This window comes from Pleurodeles waltl, chromosome 4_2 (genome assembly GCF_031143425.1).
Source record: "Pleurodeles waltl isolate 20211129_DDA chromosome 4_2, aPleWal1.hap1.20221129, whole genome shotgun sequence".
In the NCBI taxonomy this organism is placed as follows: Eukaryota; Metazoa; Chordata; class Amphibia; order Caudata; family Salamandridae; genus Pleurodeles; species Pleurodeles waltl.
Window position 1 is genome coordinate 644,269,139 of NC_090443.1, and position 12,661 is coordinate 644,281,799.

Genomic DNA, 12,661 nt, shown 5'->3' on the forward strand with positions numbered 1-12,661 from the left:
GTGTAATTCTTCACTGTCACGTCCTGGCGGGTGGTTATTGTGGCCAATAGATACCAATGGGTGTCATAAACGTTTTATAAACTCCAAGGTGGGTTTTAGAACAAGTATGCCAGTCTCTCGCTATGTGTCATCGGAACATGCGGGTTTAGTAACTACGTACAGTGTAGGGAAAATATGCCAGCAATAGTTGAAGAGTATCTCACTAGATGCTGTTAGAGACCACCTCAATCTCCAGTCTAATAACACTGATTTACAGGATTTCCTGTTGGCCCCAGAAAACAATGCAGAAAGCACTTCTTATACGCAGTTTATAATGAAATTTTAAAGTTTTCTCAACAAAAACCTGCTGCCCGGTTAAGGCAAATAGATCAGGAAAACTTACAGAAAGCATTAGCTATTGTAGATAATGGAATTAATACCCTGTCCGACCGGCTATACACCTTAAACAACATTGTTTCTTCTGCAATAGCCATAATACAAAATAATATGTCTTCTTTAGATCATGGACAGAGTCAACTAAGGTCCATTCTGCAACTGGGTTGGACACTTCAAACATTGAAGCTAGGTTGCGTTCCCTTGCAACACGTTAGAGCGAGGGATATATTTTCAACATTTAATTTAACGCGACAACGAGAACTAATGGCTAAGAAAGAAGCAACTTATGTCATGTGAAATATTGAAAAGTTAGAAAAGTTGCTTTTACTCTGGCTGAAATGCCATCTGCTGATTCGTTACTACACGGGGTTATTAATCTGCCTATTTCAACACTTCAATTCACGTCCTGCTTAAAACACATTCCAGTGGGCACATATGAAAAGCTGGGAGATAGTTACATCCATGAGGTGTGGGAGCTATCCTTCTCATACAAATGTCTCAGTGGCATGAAAGAGGTATTTCTTAGCTGTAGTGAATGCAAGACTTCTGTCAGCCATTCGATGGATTGTAAACAGCTGTCCTTGCACAGTGCATGTAACAGCAAACTTGCCTTGTTATCTGAAGGGAGATCCAGTCCCCTTGATTAGACCTGCATTCCATGTGCTCTCAAATGGCAGCGCTGTTCTCCTCAATTGTGAAAACTGTTGTGGGATGCGAGCCGGAATAGTTTATGTTGTTTTGGTCTCTAAGATTGTTAAATGCTGCAGGAACTTACTTTTCCTCTTACAAGACAGAGAGAAGTAGCTGAGATTTGGCCCCATATCACTACTTCAAATGTGAATTTTGACAAGTTGAGCAGACTTAAGGCTTTATTGTTTCAAAAACATGTGGCGCTCACATCTGCACGTGAGACCTATATGCTACAGGGTGTAAGGTCATCAGCAGAGAGACAGTCCCTTTTAAGTACTAACTTTCCGAGACACTTTGTTGAGCTTGTGGGAAGAATATTTAATGCATCCAGTACTACTGGAATCGCAAATTTCTTTAAGGCTGTTGTTACTGGTTTCATTCACACCTTCTCCTCTATATTGGGTTTAATACCATCAGCCATCCACTCAATATTCTCCAGTATTTTCTGGGGATTTCCAATAACTTTGGCTATATTAGGTGGCATTTTGCTATTGCTACTTTTTCTGCACAATGTACTTTGGAGCATCACTCCTGGAGCACTTGAGTGTGAATGGTCTCTGTCATTCAGACCGGTTTTGCATTGCGTGCAGCCCGTGTTTTGGTGCCTCTGTTGCTTGTTCGAACATGCACTGAAAGTTTGTCTTTCTACGCAGTGCTTGCTTTCATTGGACGCTGTTGTGTTGATGTTCTCACTGAGGGCTTATTACCAAACATGTGCGTTGAGGGTGCGTTTGCTATGGGAAGCTGCTTATGAGTGGCCCTTCACGGAGGATGCAGCTCTAAATTCATTGTTGGGCACTCCATGAAATGCTGCTGCCTTGCCTGGAGCTCAGGCTTTGGAACACGAATGCTCCTTGGTTTTCCTTGACAATGAACTTCCTACTTTACCACTTGCAGACCTGAAAGATTTCCTGTCTTCACTTATCCCAGATTTGATTGGCAACTTCCAAAATGACTCTAACTCTTGAAATTCTGCTTTTTTACACCACAGTTACCATTTTAAATTGTCCTTTTTACACATGCTCAAGTGTCTTTTTAACTTGTCATTATTGGCATGTTTATATATATGTCTTAGGTTGAATTTAGTGGCTTTTATCCATAATTAGGCTTTGAACCACCTTTGACCTGGCAAGGGGAGTGTGTTGTGTAGCCATTTTAGTTATAGCTTCATACACGTTATTTTAGCAAACTAGGTCTGCCGCTGTGCACTTTAATGTAGATATATTTTAGTCAGCTTTGTTTATTATTTTCACAATAGCCACATTTGCGGTCTTATTTTATTTTCTCTATCTAGCTGTTCTTTGCCTAGGCCAGCACTGCATTCTTAAACAAGACATTTCTTTCACTCTGTGCTTTTCTCAAGGCTGCAGTAAGATAGGTTGCCAGTAAACGTGGTAATGCTTTGTCTCTAGTGTTCATAGAAACATACACATCCTTACTTAGGGACTTTTTCTCAGAAGTGTTTTATTATAAAAACACTTCTCTGTCACATACTCATTAGAGTGAGATTCCAGCCAGATGACCACGACTGAATGCTGACTGCTGAACGCTTCGCTACAGCTGCTTATATAGACTATAGGCCTCTTGCTCAGGTATGAGGGATGATGTCTGCCCAGGGGAACCTGAAGGGCAGAAATAGAGCTTAACATGCTGTGCTCTAACATAGTCTAGGTAGAAATTATCTTAACGATTTGAGTAACAATATGGTAGCGTTATTTTTATGCTTCACTCTCCTTGTCACAATTTCAATCCTACCATGCTTTATCATCCTGGTTATTGTAGCACATGCTTTATTATCTAAGATGCAGTTACTTCATTAAAACCTTATTGAAACATATACTGCCTCTGATTGTCCTTGTATATGTGAGACTAATTTAAATGACAAAAACGGATGCGATCTGAGTGACCATGATTTCCCTGAGGAATCAATTGTGTCATGCGCTCGGCTGCCCAATCATCCCTGCTCTTGGGAAGACATGAGGCACTCCTAGTTAGCTGGAGCAAAAACCTGGATTAGGCCGACAGGTGTCACCTGTCCTCTCCGTCACCAAGGAATCTGCCAAGACCTACTTCCATGAAGGAATGAAGACCATTGCTGAATGGATGAAGAGCAGCTGCCTCAAACTCAATTCCGACAAGACGAAAGTCATCAGCTCTGCATGGGATGACTCCTGGTGGCCAGATGATCATCAGCTGTGGCAGGACATACGTGATAGAATCCATGGGGCACCAGACGTCTGCAGGATACTTGCAGGTGAGTGTCTCACTTTATAGCCCCCATTTCTGCCAGCTGAAACATGGTGGTTGGACTGCCATGGTCACATTGACACTGTGCAATCTCATAATCTGTCCAGGAGAGACACTGTCTCCCCCAGCCTGTTTGTGCAGCCCTGTGACTGTGGTGGTCTGTGCTGCCTGCCAGTGCTGGCTGGACTGCGGCGGTCTTTGCTCCACAGGACAGCATGACTCATAATCTGGCAGTCCCATTGCCATTGGGTTGGTGGTTGGATGGCCAATGCCACCATAGTGGTCCACGGACTGCCAAACTAATAATGAGCCCCTTAGACATAACTATGCGTCTGCATTTTGCAAAACTTAGAAAATCAAATGGTGTAAGTCACCTTACTCTTAAACAGTGCTCAACCCTATCATAACAAATGTTCAATTAAAGAATGTCGAGGAATTTCGATTGTTTTTATTATCAAACATTATTTTTTGTCTATATTTCTATTATAATTGCTTTTTAACAATTTTTCCTGTGTTTTTGTGTTTTGAAATTATCGAGAAATAGCTAAAAAATAAAAAAAGAATGCACTTCAAATGAAAATAATAGATTTTTAACCCTTTTAACTGCTCATGTCTTCACACAAGTCATTAGAGGTGGCATCACAAATAACATTGATGATGATATTGTTGTGTGGCTTCATATATCATTTTACCAATGGCATCAGTAGTAACCTATCTGTGGAGCACCATTGGTTGTTTGACTGTTCATGTGTTGTTTACTGAACGTGTGTGATACTGCACACAAATACAATGTTTATTTCACAATCTATGTCATTAAACAGCTTTATTAAATAATGAAGGATTTTTGTTTTAGGACTGTGGACTTGTTAAAGTCCATATTTCTATTAAAACGTACTTGCCTTCATGTGTACGCTGTAGTGATATAACTCGTGGCATCATGGAAAAATTACTGTGACTGCTTTGCAGGCTCAAAATATGTTTGCACAACTTAACTGAAAGCTGGTGTCCCGTATGAAACTTATTAAATGCAACGAAAATACAAGCTCAATGACTGGTTTAAGTCTGTTAGTGTTATGCAGGGAAGTGCCTCTGTCACCGGAGTCTTTTCTTCAAGCTGTTTGGCTTTATAGTAAAATATGTTTAGATTTCTGGTGCATGGCGAGCTAATACCGCACCCTATGCGCCCTAAATGCCTGAACATTTGCCCCAGATCACACAGCACCACTGCTATAGGTATACAACGTAACTAATGAATTTCTGAAGTAGGGTTTTATATTAATTATTCATAACCCCAACATCATACCACTAGAGCACATTCACAATGACTAATGAATTGTTTTGTGACTCGCAATTTGCGAGTCGCAAAACCTTATGTTGAACAGTGTCAATGACACTGCTTGCGATTTGCAAGGGGGTCGCAAATGCCCTGCCTCATGAATATTCATGAGGTAGGTCGCAATTTGCGAACCCCTTGGGAATGGCCACCCTCACAGGGATGGTGGCCTGCTGGAGACATGTCTGTGACTGCCTTTAAATAAAGCAGTTTTAAAAAAAAGAAATGCAGCCCGTTTTCCTTAAAGGAAAACGAGATGCATTTCAAAAACAAAAAATGAGCCTGCTCTGAAAAAATGTTTTTACTGCCATTCACAAAGTTTGCGAATGGGTTCGCACAAGTGTGACACTGGTACTAACTGTGATTGTTTTGCGACCGCATTCACGGTCACAAAACAATCTTACATGGGACTGCGACTCGCAATTAGGAAGGTACCACCCGTTCCTAATTGCGACTCGCAATCCCTTTTTGCGATTCGGTAAATAGTTTACAGAATTGCAAAAATGGGTTTCAACATACCAAAGTGCATTTTGCATGTAGCAAACGGCCCAATTCGCTGTTTGCGATGTGCAAAATGCTACGTACATGTAGCCCTTAATCTCCTTACTATCTGGAGCATTGTATGGGGCAATTGTTGCATTCTTAGTCCATTCATGTAAGAAGTAATGACTTCTAGCTTCATAACTTTTCACATTAAATGTAGAGCGAGGTCAAATGAAAGCTGCTATGCTTAGAGATGCACTGCCATGGCCCTAAAAAAGGATGCTGTTTGTGACAATATTGTGATGAAATGTGTTGTCATCAGTGATGTCATAGATTATGTCATTTGTGACATTATGTTTGAACTCATATCTAAATTATTATTGATCTGCTCCCCATACATCCCATATTTCTGTGGATTTTTGTTTTTAAATATCAATAATAATATCCCACTAGTTGACATTTTTAAGTGAATTTCTGTTTTGTTTTAAAACTATTTTTGTCTTCTGCATAACTCTCCTTTGATAAAGATTCATCCGTGAATTGTTGTGCTTTGGTAATGAAACACCTCATCCTTAAAATAAAAAAAAATAAAAAACTCTGTGCCTGGACTTTTTGCTTTGTATTGATGGTGTAGAATACTGGGCCTGGCGCTTGGTAATGCCCTGATGCTAGGAAAAGTTTGGACATAATCCACTTAGTTTGGCTTTTAAAGTGTATCTACGTTTGGGTTTCGTTGCAATACATTGACTTTTGCAAAGTCTGTTAGGCGTTTGGTTAGGCCTTGTGTTCAAACCTTGGTGGCAATATTCGAATACTACAAAAGGATGATGGATGGAGTGCTGAAACTTTTCAAACACTCACCTCACAGATCTGGGTTGAATCCATTGCTCTTTTGCTCAGCATGCCACCCCAGTTTGTACAAAGCCATATGCAAATCAGTCTTGACCCTGATCCCTATGGGAACAATACAGATGAAAATGCTGGGCCAGGTACTCACTGCACCAGAAACAAAGCTGCGCTAAGTGGCCAGGTAATGCCCAGACGTGGGTCCTTTGCTCCCTTTGCCATGTTTTTAATGTCTTACATTCTCTAGATCACTGGACGTTAGACCTTACCTGTATGGCCTTCGTGAGCATCCTTGATTTGGATGAGATCCCTAAGGGCAGGAGTAAAAAAAACTAATGGTGTTCTCACTTGTGTCAAAGCAGCTGGTGAGCACAGAGTGACAGTGTGCCAAAGCTTCCTAAATAAAAGAAGGCAAAGTGAACTAATCTTAGCAGACCTTATGGTCTGAAACATCCGTGCGTGATAATATGCATATGTGGCTAAATCATATGTTCATCAATGAAGGCATGTATTAAAGCAGTGGCAGCCTGACATGTGGAATTAAAAGTATCCTATGATTGACTGTGGGTAGGAGCGTTGATTTCTATATCAAAGCTGGTGGTGATCAAAGAATGAATAAGCAAAGTGCCAAGGCTGCCAAAATAAAAGTAGAGGAAAAAAAAACCATGTCTCTGCAGACATTTCGATCTGAAATACCTGTGAGTGAAGAAATTCATGCAGAGGTTTAAGCAAAACAAATTTATTTATTTTTTAAATTATCCACTGAGAGAAACCATGCTTAAAAAATGTTATCCTTTGTGAGAGGCAAAAAGGTTCTCAGAATACAGAAACCAAGTTACGTGCATTAAGTTAAAATAACAGTTTTCAGCCCCAGGCATGCGCATTGTGGTCATGAATGATGTCACTTCTGATGTTGCAGTGATGTTATCAATGCTGTAATAGAGCATGTCATGTTACGAGTGATGTAATATGTGAGGTAATTAGCAGTGCATGTCAAGGATGCAATTTATTATTACCATACTTAACTATAACATCACTTTAGCCATTATTTTTTTCAATTATTTTCTGAGTTTTTTTAACATAAGGTACGAACTTAATTGCTGTGCCTGGTGTTGGATTAACTAAGTGTAACAATACAAAGGTTGACATTTCATACATTCACACATTAGACTGTTTAATAAAAGTGACTGGCATTAAATATTTTGAATAAAGGCTTTTAAAAAAAAGAAACATTAGCATGTCTTGAGTCTTTCTTTTAGCATTTCTCAAGGCACAAACTGCAACTACAGATTCGTCTCTTAGAGATGCTCGAACTCCAGCTGAAAAGCAAACAGATCCAGCTTAGAGGGCTTTTGAAAAATATGGTTGTCCTGCCTCTGGTGCCCAGCCCGACATGGCTTTCCAAGGCTGCTTCTAGCAGGTGGGATGTACAGCGGTGCGAGCGCAGCACGGAGTAGAGAGAGGCCAGTGGGCTGCTGCATTTCTTGCCTAAACTTGCCTACAGGCCACCATTACAACATCGCACTTTGCCATTCTTTTTCTCTGGGGGTGCCTTACTGGGGAGCAGGGAAATCTGGGTCCCAGAATTCCCCCTACAGGAAATATCTAGTCCAGTCTTAGATGGCCGCCCTGCTATGTTCACCTACAAGATTCTTCCCGATCTAAAATGACAATGTCCACCCTTGATGCAATTTCCTGGTTTACACAGTATGTAAGGGAAAATGTCCATCCTCATTTGTATCACAATGCTTCTTAGTGTTAGGTGTGTTTCTTGGCTCCTCATTCCTGTACCAAAGTCTCAGCCTCTTCCTGGAGAACTTGTTTCCAGCACTTCCAGCTTCTTTTTCTGTGAACTTGATCCAGCTTTTGGTGTTGCCCAGCGCCTCTGCCACTAGAATTCCTGTTGTCACCTCGAGGTTTTTTTGGCCTTGTGTCTTTTCTGCCATTTGGGGCTCCTTCCTGAAGCCCCTATCTATTAGGCACTTACTAGTGTCAGCAGTATCAGATACCGACAAGGGTAAGCTATCCTGGGGTTATGGATTTAATAACACAGGAGACTTACTGGGAGCACTATGCTGTTCTCAACCCTCACCTTAAAAAATGTTTGGTGGTCCCCCTGTCCCTTCTAAGAGCAGTACCTGCATTCAAAAAATAGAAACAAATAGTCCTTGCATGGCATTTTGGGATGCTCCTTGTCTGGCACAGTGAATAATTAATGCACAACTAATGTCACTCATTTATTTTATTTTATTTTATTATTTTTTTTATTTTGGGGTTTCCTGGTACCCACCAGAGTAATTTGCAACTTTTTTTATGATGGGAGATTTGGGGGCAACCACAAGGCTCTTTCACCCCTTGCTTTGCTCTCAGCTTCAACTGTGGTTGGAATAGGCCAATTTGCCATTATTGGTGGGTGCCCCAGTGCCCACCTGCGGCATCCGCAATCTAGATTTCATTGGAAGCGATAGGGAGAATCCTCAGGGTCCACATGGCCCCCACCAGCTTCCTTTGCGGGAGCTAGCCATTGAAAAAGGTTTTGGTGGGTACTGCTGCCCAACCAGGGCACCCAGGGATCTGGCTTTGTTGCGGGCCACACGGGGCACAAAGTTCTATTTTCAGTTTGGGAAAGGGCTGGCAGGGCATGCACCCAGCTTTCTAGGCAGAAATTAATAGTGTACTGGGGAAAGAAGATCATGGGGCCCAGCAGCTGCACGCCCATTTCTTCTTTTGTAATTTAATAGCGAGAGGGCATGAGGTCCTATGGGCATGTGGAAGGCTCAAGGAGGCTGGCTGCAAGCCCTCCTCCCATTTATGTTGCCATAGCACCTTTAGGAAATGGGATCTAAGGGGCCTACTCAAGGTTCAAGAAGTGGGGTTGCATGCCCCCTTCCCTTATTTAATGGATGCACAACCCCCCAGCCCTTGACCAACCCAGGAGGGTTTGAAGAAGTTTTTTTTATTTTTTTTATCCGTGGTACTTTTGTGAATCCACTACACCAATCAAAAGTGCTGCATTTGGCCCCCAGGAGGAGCCCTCTGGGCCCTCACCAGATTTAGAGAAGGAACATGACATCCCTATCCCTACACGGGCACCACTATGCACACTTTTCTTACCAGTAACTTTACTACAAATGTTACAGTGATAGTAACATGATGTCAAAGATGTCATGAGGGATGTAATATGTGAGGTAATTAGCAGTGCATGGTGAGGGTCATAGTTATAGTTACCTTACGGCACAAGTTATAGTTACCGGAAAAAAATCTAATTATAACAGCTGACTTTCTATGGTTTTGTGAGTGAAAATTCAGAACCTAACTATAAGGTCCCTCGAAACCAGGGGTCTTCACACTGGAGGGACTGCCACCATAGGGGGTCTCAAATGATTATGGGAAGGGGGGCAGGCCAGAATAAGGATCATGCTGATAAAAGGGCTTTGTTTAAACTGAAAAAAATGAGCAGCAGGAAGTCGCTTTGTAATGGGCCATTACTAACATGTTTTGTCATTTATATCCAAGCTGGGGTGTGTCTCAAAAAGAAAGGCACCCCTAATAATCACACTGTGGAAACTCTTACACGTTAGTAAGGCCTGTCTGACCAGAACAGTATGTTTGGTATGATGTATTTGATTGCATTTTTAAAACAGTAACATAACTTCTAGACATATTTAGACATTGCCAATTTGATTAATTGGAAAAATTAGGAGGGGGGTCCCTGATCATTTTCTTTTCTACTGGGGGGGACATGGCTTTAAAAAGTTTGAATACCACTGCTCTAATCATCCTTTTTTCTGTGAATGTCTACGTTTTTTAAAATTCTATATATAACTTAAATGTTCCAGATTTTTTCGGTGAATTTGTACGGACTTTTAAATGTTAGGCACTATTTAATTACTTTATATTAATCCAGCCACTGCTGTACATGGTCTTTGGTCATGTGTGGCAGAGGTTGGCCGCAGGGCCTGGCCTGTTGCCAGGCCCTGCGGCCAACCTTCTGTACACACCTAATCCCGTGCCATGCACTGCCTTTGGTCATGCACACCGACTTTGGCCACAGGGCCTGGCCTGCAGCCAGGTCCTTTGAACAGCACCCCATAGTGCCCCCCCCCCTGGCAAATTTGGTCTTCAGCTCATTTTACATACTTGTGGGAGTTAGAAGGGAGACCTACGTGCTCTGTTCTCAACACCCACATGACACAAACAAATATTTTGACACAGTAACTAAATAAGATATTGCTCTCGAAAGAGCAACAATGCAAACACCTTCAGCAAGGATTTCAGGTAACTTTTGAAGGTGGAACTTCAGAAGGAATGCAAGTGCTTTCCCTTGTCCAAGTGCAAGAAGTTTTCAATGAGTTGTACTTAACAGAATTGGAGCTTCAACTGGGGCGGGCACCTATTGTGTTTATATTTGTAAGTGTTTCCTGTTGAAGTTCAATTTCGGTGGAGCGAGCATTAGTACCAGATTGCATCTAACCTCCTTATTTATCTAAGAATAGACCACAGTTTAGTTCAAAATGTCCACCCAACTGGAGTACTGATTACTGGGTGATTAGTAACTGCTACCTTGTTGAGTAAATGTGTAGTGCATATACTACACCACAGCTGGTAAAAACACACCAAGGTAATGTCCCCAGTGACCTTGTGTTTCTGTAATTCTGGCAATGTCATAGTTCCTCCAGCGTCCAATTGCAGACATCTGTGATAACATGAATTCTAGTGTGGAGAAAAACATGGGACTGCAAATAGTTGAATCTCTACCAAAAAAGGGTAAATCCAGGGTAAATCCTCTTAATTATATGCAGTAACTGTTTCTTTGTTTGGTAGAGATGTGCTCACATTCCTCTACTTTAGGGACTTAGGGGGTAACCTGAATGCTCATGGTCCCTGCCGGCTCCCACCTCGTGTGGGAGCAAGCATTGCTCCCGCTCACAGGGAGCTGAAAAAAATGTGTGACGCTCATGTACTTGTGTATGTCAGGTCTACAACAATGAATGTGAAATACATGGATCTGTGACTGATTGTGCAACTCTCGTTATATATTTAAGAGATATATGTGTGGTGTGCATGTGTACAGAACATTATTTAAAAAAATGTTGGACCTTGAAGAGTCTATTGTTCCTATGTAATTCTATGTGACAAGTCCCAGAATTCATGGTAAAAATAGTAAAGTGCAACACTTTTTCACCAATCTGTGGGTCTACTTATGTACTTTACATAGATATATGTGACATACTTAAATAGAGAAAGTTTGTTTTTAAGTATTGGCATTTGTAGATTTGTTAATACCACTGTGAATGAATACTACAAGTCCCAGAATTCATTGTAGATTACAACACTATATCATGCATTTAAATGTAAAAGTTGTCAGCAATGTAGTACATACTCTATTGTGACAGAGTAGATATGTTACAGAAGTAGTGCTTCAAAAATGGGTCAGGTGTAGTACTGCTCAGTCTGAGTGTGTATTTTTATATGCCAGCTGCACTTGGCACTAGAAAGCGTGCTTAAAAAGTCTTAAACTGATTTCTTCATGCAGAAAAGTCACCTTTGCCTACTATGTAGGCAGGCCATGAGCCATGGTGCTGTGATTAAAACCAGAGACATGTCCTTGACAGTTTCATTGAGTTAGATGTGCATTGGCAGACCCCTACGTTAAGTTAGATATGGAGAGTACTATGTTGCACAACCTTGCCTTGAGACGCCATGTGCCTTTTCTGCAGGAGGAAGAGGCTGGAGATGGCCATGTGGCAGGAGTGGACCCTGTGGACAGTGAGTATGATGAGGCATAGGATGAGGATGAGGACAACAGAACTGCAGTGATTCAACAATACTTCCAATGACACACAGGTAAGGCAGTTTACTTCACATTTCATTGTCATTATTTAGGTTATCTTTGACACTGGCATGCTGTTACTTCCCACTTCTATGCCCACTAACTGTACCTTTTGGCAACTCATTTTGGTGAGCCACTATTGCTCCTTGTATGATCTCAGCAGCCAACTACAGGTCTTTCCTATTTGAACATTACTGTACATTTGAATTGCTGGGTTTGAACCTGGTTAAATGAATACATACTAAAATAAGTTTGACATACTCCATACTTGTATTTTTTCAAAGGGTGTTTACTTAAGTGCTAAGAAGTAGAGGGGCAAGTGGATTGGGATGGGGTGATAATGGAGGAAAGTCCCGGGTATTGTTCCAGTCTGTTTGTAGCACAGGTGCATTGTCCTTGGGGACATAGGAAGGGGAGCAATGGCAGTTCAAGGTGGACAGGGTGACGGGGGGACACAAGGGGGACAATCAGGAGAGTCTCATTTCCTGGCAGGGGTCTTTGCAATAGTCTCTGGCTTCTGCCTGTATCGCAGGGAACATTTGCAGATGTGTGTGTGTTATAATATGGTGAACGGATATCCGTGACTGCGGTGGTATGTTGGTGGCAGTCAGCATGGCGGTAAGTGGGATTTACCTCCAATGTCATAATGAGGGCCATAGTGCACAAAAAATACAAAACAACACTGGACATTGCCAATGGTTTCTTCTGCCAAAATATAGCACCTGAAAGTAGAGACGCACTAATCTCGCAGGAAAAATTCTGTTCGTTACCCCAGGGGTACAAGTACAGTCCAGGACTGTTCGCGGCTCGTGTGTCTTCAATATTGCACAACATCGACCCTGAAGCATTGTCTT

The 12,661-nt window shown here is 41.7% G+C and overlaps 1 long non-coding RNA gene across 1 annotated transcript in view; it reads left to right on the forward strand.

Moving 5' to 3' along the window:
• The window catches only part of LOC138294198 (uncharacterized), a 91,265-nt gene that overhangs the window by 61,716 nt on the left and 16,888 nt on the right, over nucleotides 1-12,661 (forward strand). The window contains exon 2 of the long non-coding RNA XR_011203261.1: nucleotides 11,695-11,821. This is a non-coding gene — a long non-coding RNA (uncharacterized lncRNA). The remainder of the gene's footprint in view (nucleotides 1-11,694; nucleotides 11,822-12,661) is intronic.